Raw genomic sequence first — 18,120 nt, 5'->3', positions numbered from 1 at the left:
TTTTTTTTTTTTTTTTTTGAGACAGTTTTGCTCTTGTTGCTCAGGCTGGAGTGCAGTGGCATGATCTCAGCTCCTTGTAACCTCTGCCTCCCAGGTTCAAACGATTTTCCTGCCTCAGCCTCCCAAGTAGCTGGGATTATAGGCATGCTCCACCACGCCAGCTAATTTTGTATTTTTAGTAGAGATGGGGTTTCTCCATGTTGGTCAGGCTGGTCTCAAACTCCTGACCTCAAGTGATCTGCCTGCTTTGGCCTCCCAAAGTGCTGGGATAACAGGCATGAGCCACCGTACTCTGCCTAGTTGGTGGTTTTTTTACTGACATGTAGGGTAAACATATACAATCATGTACTTAACTGTAAAGAGATTTCACATTTAAGAAAAAAAGATCATACTTTCAAAAATATTTAAGGCAAGAGAAATGTAAAGGGAAAAAAGCAGAATAATAAGATCAAAGCAATATTGTCTACAATATTGAGATAAGTATAATGATATCTATATAAATAAGCGTATTATGAAAATATCAATTGATCAACATTTATATTAGTTGACATCTGTTGAGAAATTGGGGATCATTTTATTTGTTTTCATTTGTTTCTGTGTTTCCACATTCTTATGGAATTGGAATGTAAACTTATTTAAAAAAAATCTATACAGTTTGTTCTCTGACAATAAAATCAAACTATAAATCAAGAACAGAAAGGTAACAGGAAAATGTCCAAACCCTTGGACACTTCAAACACATGCGTCTAAATAATCCATGGAGGAAAAAGGAAGTCTCAAAAAATTTTAAAAGCACATTAAACTCAGTGAAAAGTGAAAATACAACATATAGATATTTGTAGGACACAGTGAAAGTAGTGCTGAGAGGAAAATTAATAGCACTAAATGCATTCATTAGAGAAGATAAGTCTCAAATCCATAATTGAAGCTACTGTCTTAAGAACCTAGAGAAAGAAGACCAAAAAAATACAAAGCAATCAGAAAGAAGAAAATAATAAAGAGCAGAAATCAATAAAATTGAAAACAAAATAGAGAAAATCAGTGAAAGAAGAGCTGATCCTTTCAAATAATCAATAAAATTGATGAACCTCTGCCAAAATGACATGCATTTAAAAAGAGAGAAAAGACGAATTATGAATATCAGAAATGAAAGACAAGTCATCACTACTGAGCCCACGGACAATAAAAAGGAATACTATGAACAACTGTGTCTACAAATTTGGTAACTTAAATGAAATGGACCAATTCCTTTAGCGACACCAACTACAAAATTTACGTAAGAAATAATAAATAACTGGAATGTCTATTGTCTAAATGTTTGTGTCCCCCCCAAAAAATTCATATATTCAAACTTAATACTTACAGTAATAAAATTAAGAGGTGGGGCCCTTGTGAATGGGATTAGCGATCTCATAAAGAGGTTGAAGGGAGCTGCCTTGCCCCTTTCACCATGTGAGGATGCTGCAAGAAGATGCCATCTTTGAGAAAGAGGCTCTCACCAGATATCAGATTTGCCGGTGCCTTTAACTTGGATTTCCCAGCCTCCAGATCTGTAAGAAATAAATTTCTATTGTTTATATATACCCAGGTTAAATTAATTTGTTATGACAGCCAGAATAGTCTGAGAAAGGCCAATATGTGATAAAGAAATTGAGTCAATAATTAGTAATCAATATAATTAATAATCTTCTGAAATAAAAGCATCATGTTCTGTTTTGTTTTTTTTTTTTTCTGGTAATTTCCACCAAACATTTGAGGAATAAATGATCCAAACTCTCTACAATCTCTGCCAGAAAATAGAAGTAAAGAAAGTATTTGCTGACTCATTCCAAGGTCAGCATTGCCCTAATGCCTAAAACAGGTAAAGAAATTATAAAAAAGAAACACTATGGGCCAATGTTTCTCCTGAACATAAATGCAAAAAATATCAATAAAATGCTAGCAAGTTGAATTCTTAAAAATTCTTTTAAAAAAGCTTAAAGAGAATTATATACCACGACAAAATGAGATTTATTTCAGGTATGCAAGGCTGGTTAAACATTAGAAAATCAACGTAATCCACCATATCAACAGGCTTACAGAAGAAAAATCATATTGTTAGATGCATAAAAACCCTTTGAAAAAAGTTAACTCCCATATACGATAGAAATTCTTACAAAAATAGGGATAGAGGGGAACTTCTTTAACTTGATAAAGAGCATTACAAGCAAACCCCACAGCGAGCATTATTTTTAATGGGGAAAGACAGAATATTTTCATCCTAAGATTACGGAAATGTCAAGAATGTGCACTCCTCACCTCTCTTATTCAACATGGTACTGAAAGTTTTAGCCAGTGCAATAAGGCAATAAAAGGAAATAAAAGCCAGCCGGGTGCAGTGGCTTACACCTATAATCCCAGCTCTTTGGGAGGCCGAGGCGGTTGGATCACGAGCTGGTCAGGAGTTTGAGACCAGCCTGGCCAACACGGTGAAACCCTGTCTGTACTAAAAATACAAAAAATTAGCTGGGCATGGTGGCACATGCCTGTAGTCCCAGCTATTCAGGAGGCTGAGGCAGGAGAATCGCTTGAACTTGGGAGGTGGAGGTTGCAGTGAGCCGAGATTGCGCCACTGCACTCCAGTCTGGATGACAGAGCGAGACTCCATCTCAAAAAAAAAAGGAAATAAAAGCCATATAGATCATAACTACATGGTGGGTACAGGGCTACTTCTCAAGTTCACCCCACAATATGTATGGTTAATAATGACACAGTCTATTTTCTGTCTAAAATGTGTTTGTACTGGAACCCAGAAGAACACAACCATAAGATTAAGAATTCCAAGCTGGGTCCAAGTAGAACCAGGGGAAAGGATAACATAAGCAGGCTACTAGGTCATTACTTCAGGTTAAACCTAACGTAAAATAAAGAAATCCTCAAGATTCACCTGTGGTTGCAGTCAAGTCACCAGGATGGGATCATGGTAGATGATAAAATATTTGATTCAGAAGCATGAATACCCATTTTCTCAAAATGATCCTTGGATCATATAGCTTTTAAGAGAAATAGCCACAGTATTCTGGTTTCTAAAACCCTTCTCTTGGCAAGCTGTTTCTTATATCAGCTCACTCTTGGTCCATAACAAACCACTCTAAAACTCAGGTACTTAACAAAACAACCATTTATTTAACTTATGATTGTGTGGTCTGAATCACCTCAGCTGATCTCTGTTGGCTTGCTCAAGCCTCTGCTACACTCAGTGGGTGGTTTGGCTGATGGCTGGTTAATCTAGGATAGTCTCACTCATATGACTGATATTTGGCAGCCTATCCACTGAGGCACATGGACAATGGGACCATGTGTCTGTCATCATCTAGCAGGGTAATACAGACTTAATCACATGGTAATCACAGGATTCCAAAAGCAGTACATGAACAAGCTACAATGCACTAACATATTTCAAGCTTATGTGGTCCTACCTTTGCTTGATGATCTGGCTCAGTTACCTCTTTCAGAATGTTGACTTCTCTCTCTGACTGCTGTCTCTTAGTATGAGCAACCCAAAGTGCACAGGTGACAGTTGTAGCTTAATTAATGGGACGTAAGTGGAAGCATCCCCACTTTGAAAGGAGGTCTTCAAAACATGATGACTTCTACGCATCAAAATGGCAGGGACAGTAAACATAAGTTCCCCTACTGAGTCTCTGACAGGAGGGAAAATGGGGCCACTCCTGCTTTTACCCCTTGGTTCCCATATATTTGCCTACTGGGGACATAGTGCCATATATTTCAAAGATTTAAAATATACACTATCTCCTGAAAGATGATGCCCCACTCTTATAAGGAAGCATCTGTGAGCTTGTATCTCAGTTGTACTTTCAACAAATGCTTCCATCATTCTGTCAGGCCAGCAGTTTCTCAGTAGTATGGGATAGGATGTGACTGACATAACTGAATTCTAAGAGCATGTGCCCATTTCTGAACTATAGAAGAAAGGATCTAATGTAATTATCTGGCCTAATTGACTGCTTTCCTCAAAGGATGTTTCAGTGTTGTGCTCTATTTTTGCCAGATTGGACTTCTAGGAGCAGCAGTAGCTAGAAAAGCCTTGGTGAATGGGAGCCTATGTTACTGGAACCATGAATAGCTTCTGTCCTTGCCCACATGACTTCTCTATCTTTGGAACCATTATGCTATCACTGAAGTGGCTGATGACAGAGGCTGACTAATGAAAACTGAGCAAGTCATTTTCTCTCTTTTTTCAGTGCCTCTTCAACTGTGGATAATTTCAGAGGGTCTATATTTGTTAACTATTACTGTTTAACAAATTCCTCCAACTCTTGGCAACTAAAAACTGCTGTTTCTAGTTCACAGTGTTTCAAGAGGTTGTAGTCAGGTTGTTTCCTGAGGTTGCAGTCTAGGGACTGACGGATCTATCTCCAAGCTCACTCAGATGGCTGTTGGAAGAAGGCTTCTGTTCCTCACCACATGGGCTGTTCCAGTGATACCTCAGTGTACTCATGACATGTTAGTTTGCTTCCCCCAGAGAAAGCTATACAAGAGAGAAGAGTCAGGAAACTACAGTGCCTTTTATAAACTAGTGTCCAGAGTTGCACATCATCACTTTCCCTTTATTCTGTTCATTAAAATTGAGTCACAAGGTTCAGTCTAAACTCAAGATGAGGGAACCAGGAACCAGAGAAGATTATCAATGCATTTTTAAAACCACTACAACAAGTAATAAAAATATCTTCATACCATATGCTCATTCCCATGGGTGTATCCACATGCCTCTACCCTACCCTACCTCCTTGTGCTGGTCACTCAGGTTCTTTAGGAAGCAGACACAGAGATGGAGTAAGGAGTAAAAACAAGGTATTGGGGGAGGGGAGGTAACATCTGTGAAACACAAAAGGAGGAGACAGCATTTGGCAAGGGATTAAGCAAATCACAATGTAGGACTGACAAATTTCTCTCCAGCTCAGTGGGGGAGTTCTGAAGCAGAGAACTTATTAGAAGAACCCATTAGAGGGATCTTACTTTAGGCAGAAATGATTAGGCCCATGTACTGCCATTATACTCAGCCATTGCCTGCCCTGAGAAGAGCATAGTCATGGCTCAAAAGTTGAGGTGGATCTTGAATAAGTCAACAGCTATAGGTTGTCAGTTAAGCATATTCTAGTAGTATGGTGGGAGGAACATGTTTGGCCCTCACCTATGTGGCTCTTGATACATATTTGACCAATCCCGATATAAATGGGCAAGTATAAAAGATGTGCCCTAAGAAGGGCTTGGTGAGCAAAGGGCTCAGACTCCTCATGGTGGGAGCCTGGGTCATGCTCCCAGTAAGTCACCTTGAACAGCTGAGGGTGAGGGTCTTCTGGAGTTCACGGTAGAGGAGAGAGATAAGGACAATCATTTACATCCTTGACATCAGGTGCAGTGTAGAGAACTGTGGTTAGTGCCACTTAGATTCTACTTAAATACATTTCCCAGATACATGTACCTAATTTCTTTTTAATTGACTCTAGAAAAGGTACTTTATTTAGTATGGCAGTTGCAATTAGGGCAACTACTTGACAGAGTTTGCAGTATCTATTGTCATTCCTCCAGGAACTATCTCACTTTTCTAGAGATCAGACCAGTGGATCAAATGAAAATACAGTATCATCAATTCTGCAACTTTTAAAAATTGCATTAAGTTCTACCATTCTTCTTGACATGGAATACTGTTTTTGTTTTTGGTTTTTTTTTTAACTATCTTGGCCACATGGGGATGCAGTTTCAACAACTTCCACTTAAACTTCCTTGCTATGATTACTCTTTCTTCCCAGGCCAAAGAACCAAAGTGGGAGTTGTGTCAACTGTCAAGGATATCCATTTGAATGATCACTTCAAAGACTAGAAAATAAATCTGAAGTATATCTTTGGAACTAGTGGACTCTGTGAGCAGTATATGAGCCAGGATCCTATTACTTGACCCTCATATGTCTTCACTCTAATAGAGGGGCTGTGATGAGATTTTTGGTTCTCTTGAGTAACAGTATCAACTCAGATTCTGAGTTTAAGCAGTCCTTAAAATGTTTGTATATTTATCTTTCCCCAGAATGTAGTTACCTCAATATAGGAAAGACCTACTGTGATAGTATTAGATCCCTTAGAAAGTGTATACGGTAACAAAGAGCCCTTTTTGTTAGAGATCTGGCCTCTCCTTTAGTCAATGAATTTGGGGTTTGAAAACCAAAATTTAGAAGAGGAATCATGATTTTTTTAACTGAAGCAACTGGCCTCAGCCTTCTGTACATCTATTCTTGATTTATTTTCATTGTGTAGACTGAGTAGTATCTGTGTTGGCTGCCCGTCTATCTTGCCCCTAAGGACACCATGTTCTGGTCATCATCTCTTATAACCCTCTTTGTCTCACATCTGCTGACTACCACTCAAACATTGCTCTTCTTTACTGTAACTGCATCGACCTGACTCCTTACTGTTAAGCATTACCATTTTATCTCTGTTGTCTTCGAGTGTCATTTCCACCAGTTAGCCCAGTTCTTTAAGTGTATTGGTTTCCCATTACTACTGTAACAAATTACCACACACAGTATCCTAAAACAATATAAAATTTATTCTCTTGCAGATTTGGGTGTCAAAATCCAAAATAAGTCTCACTAGGCTAAAATCAAAGTGTAATCTGAACTGCATTCCCTTTGGAGCCTCAAGAGAATAATCCATTTACTTGCATTTTCCGGCTTCTGCAGGCTGCCTGCATTCCTTAGTTCATGGCTGCATCATTACAACCCCTACTTCCACTGTCACATCACATTCTCTCTCACCCTTCTACCTTTCTCTTATAAGGACCCCCTATAATTACATTGGGCCCACCTATGTAGTCCAGGATAATCTCCTCATCTCAGAATCCTTAATTAAATCTGCCAAGTCCCTTAAATTATGAAGGTTACACATCCACAGGTTCCAAGAATTAGGATGGAGACATCTTTGGTTGTGGTGGGGTAGGCATTATTCAGCCTACTACAAATAGCATCTCCTATCATCAGCTCTCATCTACAGAAGAGAGCTACTGCTAAGACTCTGATATTGGTATTCCTCTTACCAAAATGTTCCTGATTATAAACAGTGATGGTTCTAGACCTTCCATGGAAACTAGGTATCTGGTGGTCTTTCCATATACATGGTATATCCAGTTAGCATGCCCATTTTGCCTAGTCTTTTAATGCCTTATTTCAGCCTCTGGGATGTCATTTCTGGAATTTTCTACATTGCTTATTGTGGTTCATCACTTTCTTCATACTACAAATTTCATTCTATCAGCATGTTTGCACTGTTTCCTAGGGTCCTTACCAGGGTATCGAATGTTATTATTACATATGGCAGAATCTTAAAACCTGTATGATTTCCATATCTCCCATAGACTTTTGGTCATCTTCTAATCTAGGGTGAAGCTGTAGGTCTTTTTTTTCCCCCCAAACCTTGCTTAAATCGCGAGGAAAAGACCTTAAAACAAGCCCCATGTGTTCCCCTATTGTACTTTATCTGACTTTAGCATACATCCTTCTGTGATTCCAGCTCTACCAGAATCCAGTCTCACATCTACTCACCTGGCAACAGGCATGTGGAATACCTTATAAGAGGAGTCTGGAAGTGGGCAAATGGTAGACATTCCTTTCAAATATTACATGTGATTTGTGGAAAATATCAAAAATAAGATGATGAGGGAGTAGTCCTGTTCTACTTGCACTGGACAACCCTAAAAATAATTTTATGAGATTATAAACATATGACTTTAAAATGAAGCAGGAATTGTATTCTAATTATTTAGTATTTAAGATAATGCCTGTAACTCTTTATAAAACATGTAATAAAGAAGCTATAATTTATTCTGCTCTTGTCTTCTTACAAGAATCAATTCCAAATTGTTGATGGTACACATTTTATAGCATTTCTCTCCGAATTGGGAAGCAAAGTCTATTAATTACAGCTAAACATTTGCATAACACTTAATAGTTTGCAAAACACTGTGCCTTATATTCGATCATTTGATCATCAATGACAATTTCATGAGATATTATCATCTTTAATATCTCTAATTTTTCCAGTTAAAAACTTGATCCTCCAAGAGACTAAATAACATGTCTAAGAGTTTTGATTAATCAATTGCAAAGCCAAGATTTAGCCTAGAACTCCTGATACTAGAGTGCATGCTTTATATTTACCTCTACCCTTTCTTTGGGTAAATTATGTTGGTCAAGACTATTTTATCAGTCTGGGACTTCTTTTTCTCTGAAAAAATACAAGGAGTAATTGATTGATTTTCAAGGATCTTTCTAGTTCTAACTATTATTTCCGTTCACATACTGCTGGTAGACATGGAAGTGGATAATTTTATTCACCTGCAAGAGCAACCAGAAGTGAAGAGAACTAGATATAATCAATAACTTATCAGATAGTCAATTTGCCACATAGTGATTATTTCCCAAGACTGAATCTAAACTTGAGTTGTCATATCTATGTTAAGACCTACATATGGTGAAATCCCATAAAATAGAAAAAACATGAAGAATTTGAGGTAACTACTATAAATTTTTGTGGAACTTATCTAAGGTGGCTAAAAAATTAAAAATCTTGTATTATTAATGCAATACATATTCTAACAGTGATTTACATAAATTTACACTTGGATCCAAGAAAGAGGATCTGATAGTACAGACCGAAAAATATTTAGTATAGCTTTTTATATTTCTCTAATTGTATTTTTAATTGAGCTAATTCAATGCAATAATTCTAACAATTATCTGAATGGATTAAGACGTTACAGTAATATTGTAAGGTCAAAAAGCATGAGTTGAAGTCTTAATATTTCCACTGCAGCTGAGTGACTTCAAGCAAGTTAGTATCAATGTGACTGAGTTCTCTCAGCTGTAAAACATTAGTACTTATTTCAGAGTGCTGTGAGGATAAAATGACTTAATACATATAATGCAATTAGCATAGTGCCGAACATATTATAAATGCTATAGAAGATAGCATTATTAAAACCATATTATGTTGCTACTGTTATTATTACATATGGCAGAATCTTAAAACCTGTATGATTTCCATATCTCCCATAGACTTTTGGTCATCTTCTAATCTAGGGTGAAGTTGTAGGTCTTTTTTTTTCCCCCAAACCTTGCTTAAATCGCAAGGAAAAGACCTTAAAACAAGCCTCATTATTCTTTTTCTTTAAAATGAGAAGCAGATGGCAAGTTTAAAGACAAATTAGCAGGCAGACCGTTATCCTAATTGAATTAATTCAGAAACAGGAAACCAAATATCCTATGTTCTCACTTAAAAGTGAATGCTAAACCTTGAGTGCACATAGACATGGGACGGGAACAATAGAAACTGGGAACTACTAGAGAAGGGAGAAAAGGAGGGGAACAAGGGCTGAAAAACCACCTATTGGGCACTATGCTCACTATCTGGGTGACGGGATCACTCATACCCCAAACCTCAATGTCACGCAATATGCCCATGGAACAAATCTGCAAATGTACTCCTGAATCTAAAAGTTGAAATTGTATTAATAAATAATTAATTAGGATTTGGGGGAGGGAAAAGACAAATCAGAAGGCTCTAGGCTTATGTCTGAGCAAAGAGGAAATGCCAGGAAGCTAGGAAGTTTGCAAGTTCTTTTACAGAAAATAGGTGCATCATACTTATTCAATTTTACTACCACATCATGTTACTAATCTCATAAAATACTATCAAATTTATTTGAACTCAAGAAGAGTACACCATAATGCCTGTCTCTGTCAGTTTGAGCTGCTATGACAGAATATCACAGACTTGGTGGCACATATAACACATATTTATCTCTCATTTATTTCTGGAGGCTGGAAGTCCAAGAACAGGGTGTCAGCATGGTCAGGTTCTTGGAGAGAGTCGTTGATATAGTTTGCCTCTGTGTCTCCACCCAAATCTTGTCTTGGATTGTACTCCCATAATTCCCACATGTTGTGGGAGGAATGCAGTGGGAGACAATTTGAATCAAGGGGGCAATTTCCCTCATACTGTTCTCATGGTAGTGAGTAAGTCTCACAAGATCTGATGGTTTGATCAGGGGTTTCCGCTTTTGCATCTCCTCATTTTCTCTCACTGACACCATGTAAAAAGTGCCTTTCACCTCCCGCCATGATTCTGAGGCCTCCCCAGTCATGTGGAACTGTAAATCCAATTAAACCTCTTTTCCTTCCCAGTCTGGGGTATGTCTTTATCAGCAGCCTGAAAACGGAGTAATACAGTACATTAGTACCAGTAGAGTGGGCATTGCTGAAAAGATATCCAAAAACGTGGAAGCCACTTTGGAACTGGGTATCAGGCAGAGGTTGGAACAGTTTGGAGGGCTTAGAAGAAGATGGGAAAATGTGGGAAAGCTTGGAACTTCCTAGAGACTTGTTGAATGGCTTTGCCCAAAATGCTGATAGCGATATTGGACAATAAGGTGGTCTCAGATGGAGATGAGGAACTTGTTGGGGAAGTGGAGTAAAGGTGACTCTTGTTATGTTTTAGCAAAGAGACTGGTGGCATTTTGCCCCTGCCCTAGAGATTTGTGGAACTTTGAACTTGAGAGAGATGATTTAAGGTATCTGGTGGAAGAAATTTCTAAGCAGCAAAACATTCAAATGGTGACTTGGGTGCTGTTACAGCATTTCATTTCAAAAGGGAAAAAGAGCATAAAAGTTCAGAAAATTTGCAGCCTGGCGATGCAGCAGAAAAGAAAAATCAATTTTTTTAAAATTATACTTTAAGTTCTAGAGTACATGTGCACAACGTGCAGGTTTGTTACATATGTATACATGTGCCATGTTGGTGTGCTGCACCTGTTAACTCATCATTTGCATTAGGTATACCTCCTAATGCTATCCTTCCCTGCTCCCCACACCCCACGACAGGCTCCAGTGTGTTATGTTCCCTGCCCTGTGTCCAAGTGTTCTCATTGTTCAGTTCCCACCTATGAGTGACAACATGCAGTGTTTGGTTTTCTGTCCTTGCAATAGTGTGCTCAGAATGATGGTTTCCAGCTTCATCCATGTCCCTATAAAGGACATGAACTCATCCTTTTTTATGGCTGCCTAGTATTCCATAGTGTATATGTGGCACATTTCCTTAATCCAGTCTATCATTGATGGGCATTTGGGTTGGTTCCAAGTCTTTGCTATTGTGAATAGTTCCACAATAAACATACGTGTGCATGTGTCTTTATAGCAGCATGATTTATAATCCTTTGGGTATATAACCAGTAATGGGATGGCTGGGTCAAATAGTATTTCTAGTTCTAGATCCTTGAGGAATCACCACACTGTCTTCCACAATGGTTGAACTAGTTTACAGTCCCACCAACAGTATAAAAGTGTTCCTATTTCTCTACATCCTCTCCAGCACCTGTTGTTTCCTGACTTTTTAATGATCACCATTCTAACTGGTGTGAGATGGTATCTCATCGTGGAAAAAACCATTTTTTTTTAGGAGAAATTCAAGCTGGCTGCAGAAATTTGCATAAGTAACAAGGAGCCAAATGTTAATCCCCAAAACAATGGGGAAAATGTCTCCAGGGAATGTGATAGGTCTTCATGGCAGGACTTCCTGTCACAGACCCAGAAGCCTAGGAGGAAAGAATGGTTTCGTGGGCCCAGCCCCAGGTCTCCGTGCTGTGTGCAGCCTAGGGACTTGGTGCCTTGTGTCCCAGTCATTGCTAAAAGGGGCCAAGGTACAGCTCAGCCCATGGTTTCAGAGGGTGTAAGCCCCAAACCTTGGCAGCTTCCACGTGGTGTTGAGCCTATGGGTGCACGGAAGTCAAGAATTGAAGTCTGGGAACCTCCATCTAGATTTCAGAAGACGTAAAGAAACACCTGGATGCCCAGGCAAAAGTTTCCTGCAGGAGCGCAGCCCTCATGGAGAACCCCTGCTAGGGGAGTGCAGAAGGGCAATGTGGGGTTGGAGTCCCCACACAGAGTCCCTACTGGAGCACTGCCTAGTGGAGCTGTGAGAAGTGGGCCACTGTCCTCCAGACGCCAGAATGGTAGATCCACCGACAGCTTGTACCATGAGCCTGGAAAAGCCACAGATACTCAATTCCAGCCTGTGAAAGCAGCCAGGAGTGGGGCTATACCCTGCAAAACTACAGGGGCAGAGCTGCCTAAGACTATGGGAACCTACCTCTTGCATCAGCATGACCTGGATATGAGACATGGAGTCAAAGGAGATCATTTTGGAGATCATTTAGAATTTGACTGCCCTGCTGGATTTCAAACTTGCATGGGCCCTGTAACCCCTTTGTGTTATCCAATTTCTCTCATTTGGAATGGCTGCATTTACCCAATACCTGTACCCCCATTGTATCTAGAAAGTAACTAGCTTGCTTTTGATTTTACAGGCTCATAGGCAGAAGAGACTTGCCTTGTCTCAGATGACATTTTGAACTGTGGACTTTTGGCTTAATGCTGAAATGAGATAAGACTTTGGAGAACTGTTGGGAAGGCATGATTGGTTTTGAAATATGAGGACATGACATTCACAGGGGTCAAGGATGGAATGATATGGTTTGGCTCTGTGTCCCCATCCAAAGCTCATCTTGAATTGTATTCCTATAATTCCTATATGTTGTGGGAGGAACTTGGTGGGAGATAATTTGAATCATGGGGACAGTTTCCCCCCATACTGTTCTCATGGTAGTAAGACTCACAAGATCCAATGGTTTTATCAGGGGTTTTCGCTCTTGCATCTCTTCATTTTCTCTCACCGTTACCATTGTAAGAAGTGCCTTTTGCCACCCACCATGATTGGGGCCTCCCCAGTCATGTTGAACTGTAAGTCCAATTAAACCTCTTTTTCTTCCCAGTCTTGGGTTTATCTTTAACAGCATCATGGAAACAGTCCTCTTTCTGAAAACAACCTCACATGGCCTTCCTTGGTGTGAACACACACAGGGGGAGAGAGAATATTGCCTCTCCCTTCTTCTATGGATGCTAATACCATCATGAGGGCTCTACCCTCATGACCTCATTTAAACCTAATTACTGCCCAGAGGCCCAACCTCCTACTAATATCATCCCATTAGGGGTTAGGATTTCAACAGGTAGATGGCAGGAGACAGGGCACAAACACATAGCCTAAAACAAGTACCTTCCTGGTTACAAAAGGGGAAATATAATCTGCAAAAACTAAAGTATTTTAATAATTGACAATTTAAAAGTCGATCACAAATCACTACTACACAAGTTACTACTACTTGTAAAATAATTTAAGTAAATAATTTTGGACTTCAGGTAGAAATTATCTTTAAAAAATTATGATGTAAAAAATAAGCATAAAATATATTAGTAGCTTAATAACATATTCAAAGTTCATGTAGCTTGTAAGGATATTTGATGACCTCATGGTAGAATGATATCTATTGGGCATAGTGGCTCATGCCTGTAATCCCCGCACTTTGGGAGGCTGAGGCAGGTGGATCGTTTCAGTTCAGGAGTTCAAAACCAGCCTGGGCAACATGGTAAAACCCCATCTCCACATCTCCACAAAAGATACAAAAATTAGTTGGGCATAATGGTGCGCTCCTCTGGTCCTGGCTCCTCGGGAGGCTGAGGCTCAAGAATCACTTGAACCCGGGAGGCAGAATTGCAGTAAGCAGAGATCGCACCCCTGCACTCCAGCCTGGGTGACGGAGTGGGATTACCATAGAAAGAAAAAAAGAAAAGAAAAGAAAAGACAAGAAAAGAAAAGAAAAAAAGAAAAGAAAAGAAAAGAAAAGAGGAAAGGAAGAAAGGCTGTGATCTGGGGTGGACTGAGGCCCAAAAGATAGACAAAATGAACTCTTAAAACCTATCAAACTTGTTAGAAGGATTAGATACAGTTGTGTATGCTAGAAAGACTCAAAATATGGGCTTAAAGGACATAGTAGTTCCTTCCTTGTCTGGCTGTCATTCTGTTATCCTGCCCCAAGATCCAAAATAGCTGTTAAGCTCTAGCTGCTCTTCATGCCCACACTGCAGGTAGTGGAAAACAGTAACTAAGAGTAAGTGCAGCAAGATCACAGACCTTAGTTTTTGAGAAGACTCCCCAGAAGTTCCATACAACACTTACACTTAACATTTCATTGCATAAGTAACAAGGAGCCAAATGTTAGTTCATTCATTTATGTGGCCATTCATATCTGAGAGGGACGCTAGAAAATGTAGTCTTATACTGTAGCAATGTGCCAGCAAAATATTGGTGTTTTGTTACTGAGAGGGATGGAAAGAGCTGCTGGGGTAGGCAATTAAGATGCTCTGCCACAGTTTCATTTATCTAAGTCATAATTAAAGAAGTTATATTAATTTAGGCCAAATAGAAAACATAAACACATATTTGATGGATAACTTTGAAACATTAACTCATAATGGAAAGTGCCTGACTTCAAGTGTCTAAAATAAAAATCAACACATTGGTATTTGAGTAGCAGTGGTTGGCATCAACAAGGTTAACACAGTTGTTGAATAGTGATTAAGTCTGGGCTCTGGAGCCAGGCCATCTCAGCAGAGTTCAGGTATTAATTGTACGAACTTGGACAAGTCACTTGGCACATTGAATTCATCTGTGAAATGGAGAAAATTATATCTATTTGTTGAGGTTGTTGTGATGAGTAAGTAAATTACAAATGCAAAGTTAATAAATATAGAACTGTGCCTCAAACGTAGCCAGTGCTTAATAAATACTAGATTTTATTATAATTCACGTTTCATTAGTATTATATTTAAAGCACACATTGTCTAATAGCCTTCATACTATACGATGTATATAACAAAAAAGTTTCAGTTAAATGTATATGTTAATTTTGTTTATTTAATTTACATTTAATCATAGACTACCCATTATTACTGAGTATAAAGTCTAATAAAATAAATCTGTATTTCATAAAGAATTTTAAATAAATGCATAGACTGCTAAAGAAAATAACTATAAAACTTAATAATAAGTAGAACTGTATCTTCAGCATGAATTATTAGCATACATTTTTGCAGTATTAATAGCCAAGAAAGTCATATATGTTATCCAAAAAAGGTAATAAAAGAATAAAATTATGTTCAGCTTACTTGATCCTAATTACACATAAGTATATTGTGGAATAAAGTCCAGATTCCTATTGGGGAAATTTCATTTATTTAAAGTTTCATGAAATCTGCTTAGCATTCTGTGTTAGTGTCTTAGAAATAATCAGTTCTCTGGTATTATTTATAACGTATATTCATTAAAGGAACTGTGAATATTTTGATATACTGACAAATTGCACCCTCCAGTGGAAAAAATGTTTATCCTTAAAACTTAAATGTGCTTCTGCACTGCAGCTTTAATATATTCAAAGTTGCTTCTGTCTAAAATTCTTTTAAATGTAATTATGTTTTATGACCTGAATATAGAGAACTAATATATATATATATATCACTCTATTAGATATACATTATACTTTCGGGTACCCAGGGAGTTCCTCTGAGTTTCAGACTCCATTATGTAAATAGGACATTAAACATTGGCTAAGTACAAGAGTTTTAAAGAAAATTTTTTTTCAGAATTATTATTAACGTGTCAGTCTTTATAGACATGAGTACACTCCAACACAAAAAGTAGAACTCATCCACTTCCACTTAATATTCTATAGGATGAAGTTGGACCACAAACCATAGTAACTTACACAAGGGGACAAGTTACTGAACTAAAAATATTTTATAATCATGCTTCAGTGATTTTTGTGTGTATAATTAAAAGCATTTATACTCCACAAGGCTAGTTTCTTCTTAGATAAAAGAAATATTTATAGTATCCATACTAGACCGTATGGGTCACCAAACTTGAAGAAGAAGGTTAAAAAGCAGCCATCCTCTGTCATTCAGAAAGAGTTTCAAAACTAAGCGATTGTATAATCACATCCATATTTTAGGGCTAATTGAAGTTAAAAACGTTTTCTCTTGTTTCAGAGATACTTACATCAAATGAAGACATTTACAAATTGTTCACAGCATACAATAGCCCAAACATGATTTTCACCTATGCTGTATAAAGAAGTTAAACATTCATAAGTTTCTCTAATAAATTCAGTGCATTTTTTCCATAATAAATAGCACAAGCTATTCTAAATGTTATAATTTCTTTCAGTGCATATTTCTAAACTCATTAGAGGGAATTAAATCATGTTAGTAAATGGCTATATCATATTTCAATGTATTATGGAAACTACACCATACAGTTTGATTCACATCAATACTATAATTCACCCTATAAAAAAACCACAGGCACACACCAAATAGAGAAAAAATGTGAGTTTTTAATAAATTTAAATTATACTATCTACTTTAAATCACAATGTAAGATATATTTTAAAAAACAGCCAATTTCCAAACCCCTTTTCTAATTCTGGCACAATGAATATTCAATCTATTCAAATATTCTGGTTTGTAATCCTCTAAATGATGCTATCATATCCAGAATCCATGTTCCAAATATTCTAAGAGGTGATAACCACAGCCAGGGTCAAGGCAATCATTATTCAAAGTATAATGTTGAAAATCACTGAATATTCAAAATTATATGCAAGGTTACAGGGACTTGCTGGGTTCTTCATTTGTTTTGCCTCAAAGATAGTCCCTGTCTTCCTCACGAGGGAGGCGTCAAATGACTTAACAGTGACTAACTCTACCACTGCATTCCCACTGTAAAGATTGTACATGTCACCTGCAAACTTTTGAAGAATGTCAACAAGGATATTAGAAGCAACTCTGAATTGTTCAGAGTCTTCCCCGTAATGCTTCCCAGTTTCATCCAAACGTGCCAGTTCCAGTGAATATAAATCAGGAGAATGATCCTTGGCTAGATGCTTATGACAAGACACCAAGCTTGAAATATCATGGAGCACTTGGAGTTCAGAAAGAAAGAGCAACTCCATTGTTCCTACTCAGAGAATTCAGGGGAAGTGAACTGAGAATGGAGTTTTCCTGAAACAAGTGATAATGGAGTTGTCCTAAGGTGACTGAAAGGTCTTCAAACACTGAGTTTGCCTTCCCTACCAAATACACTCTTTCCTCACTAAGAACCAACTGCAAAACAACAGGAATTTCCTCAGGGAATAAAGAGTGAATGGAATTTGCAACACTGTCAAGACCAAAACGAACTGCATTCTCCAAAAGGTATGAAATGACACTGCCTGATGGCAGAGCCAGTTTGTCCACTCCCTTCACCATCACCATGACGGTAGCCCGAGGACGATGAAATAGGTCACCTACTGCAAGTCCTGGCCAAGAAAGGTTTTCCTTCACAGAGAAGCCCATGGACAATGCATCACGTCTGGGATTCACTCTCCTGGTATAGGCCAATTTCCATTTATGAAAATAACAGAACAGGAACTACACTCGTTCCCCCAAACACTAGACACCAACAAGGACAAGAGCATGACAAACACAGTCATGGTGCCGCTGCGGCCGCAGCAGTGCACATCAACAAGGAGTGGGCCGGCGGGACATGGGCAAGCACTGCGGTGTGACTGGGTCAAAGCATTAGGACTCGTCCTGACTCCTGGGGCTTGCCCCTTCATTGGTTAAAGGAATATTTTTTAAAAAAGTAAAAAATAAAATTATACCTGTATATATTGAATATTTTCTAAAAGAATATCCTCCACTATGTATTTGATATAGAAATATTACATATATATTCTATATCAAATGATATAGATTTGATATAGATTTCTATATCAATGATATAGAAATATATATATATATTCCTGTGAGCAAAGATTTTGGTTGGAAAGGTCTGTAGTTGCCCAATACTGGAAGAGGAATTATTTTATTTTTTTCTTTCTTTATTTTTATTATACTTTAAGTTCTAGGGTACACGTGCATAATGTGCAGGTTTGTTACATATGTATACTTGTGCCATGTTGGTGTGCTGCACCCATCAACTCGTCAGCACCCATCAACTTGTCATTTACATCAGGTATAACTCCCAATGCAATCCTTCCCCTCTCCCCGTGATAAGCCCCAGTGTGTGATGTTCTCCTTCCCGAGTCCAAGTGATCTCATTGTTCAGTTCCCACCTATGAGTGAGAACATAGATCGG

General features: G+C 38.2%; 1 protein-coding gene and 1 pseudogene across 1 annotated transcript in view; both read right to left on the bottom strand.

Annotated features, from left to right (window-relative positions):
• The window catches only part of CRB1 (crumbs family member 1, photoreceptor morphogenesis associated), a 243,070-nt gene that overhangs the window by 201,923 nt on the left and 23,027 nt on the right, over positions 1–18,120 (bottom strand). The window lies entirely within an intron of this gene.
• Positions 16,442–17,473, bottom strand: LOC105518577 (annotated as a pseudogene).

Source organism: Colobus angolensis, unplaced genomic scaffold (genome assembly GCF_000951035.1).
Source record: "Colobus angolensis palliatus isolate OR3802 unplaced genomic scaffold, Cang.pa_1.0 Scaffold320, whole genome shotgun sequence".
Lineage (NCBI taxonomy): Eukaryota > Metazoa > Chordata > Mammalia > Primates > Cercopithecidae > Colobus > Colobus angolensis.
This window is presented reverse-complemented; position numbering and strand designations above follow the sequence as displayed.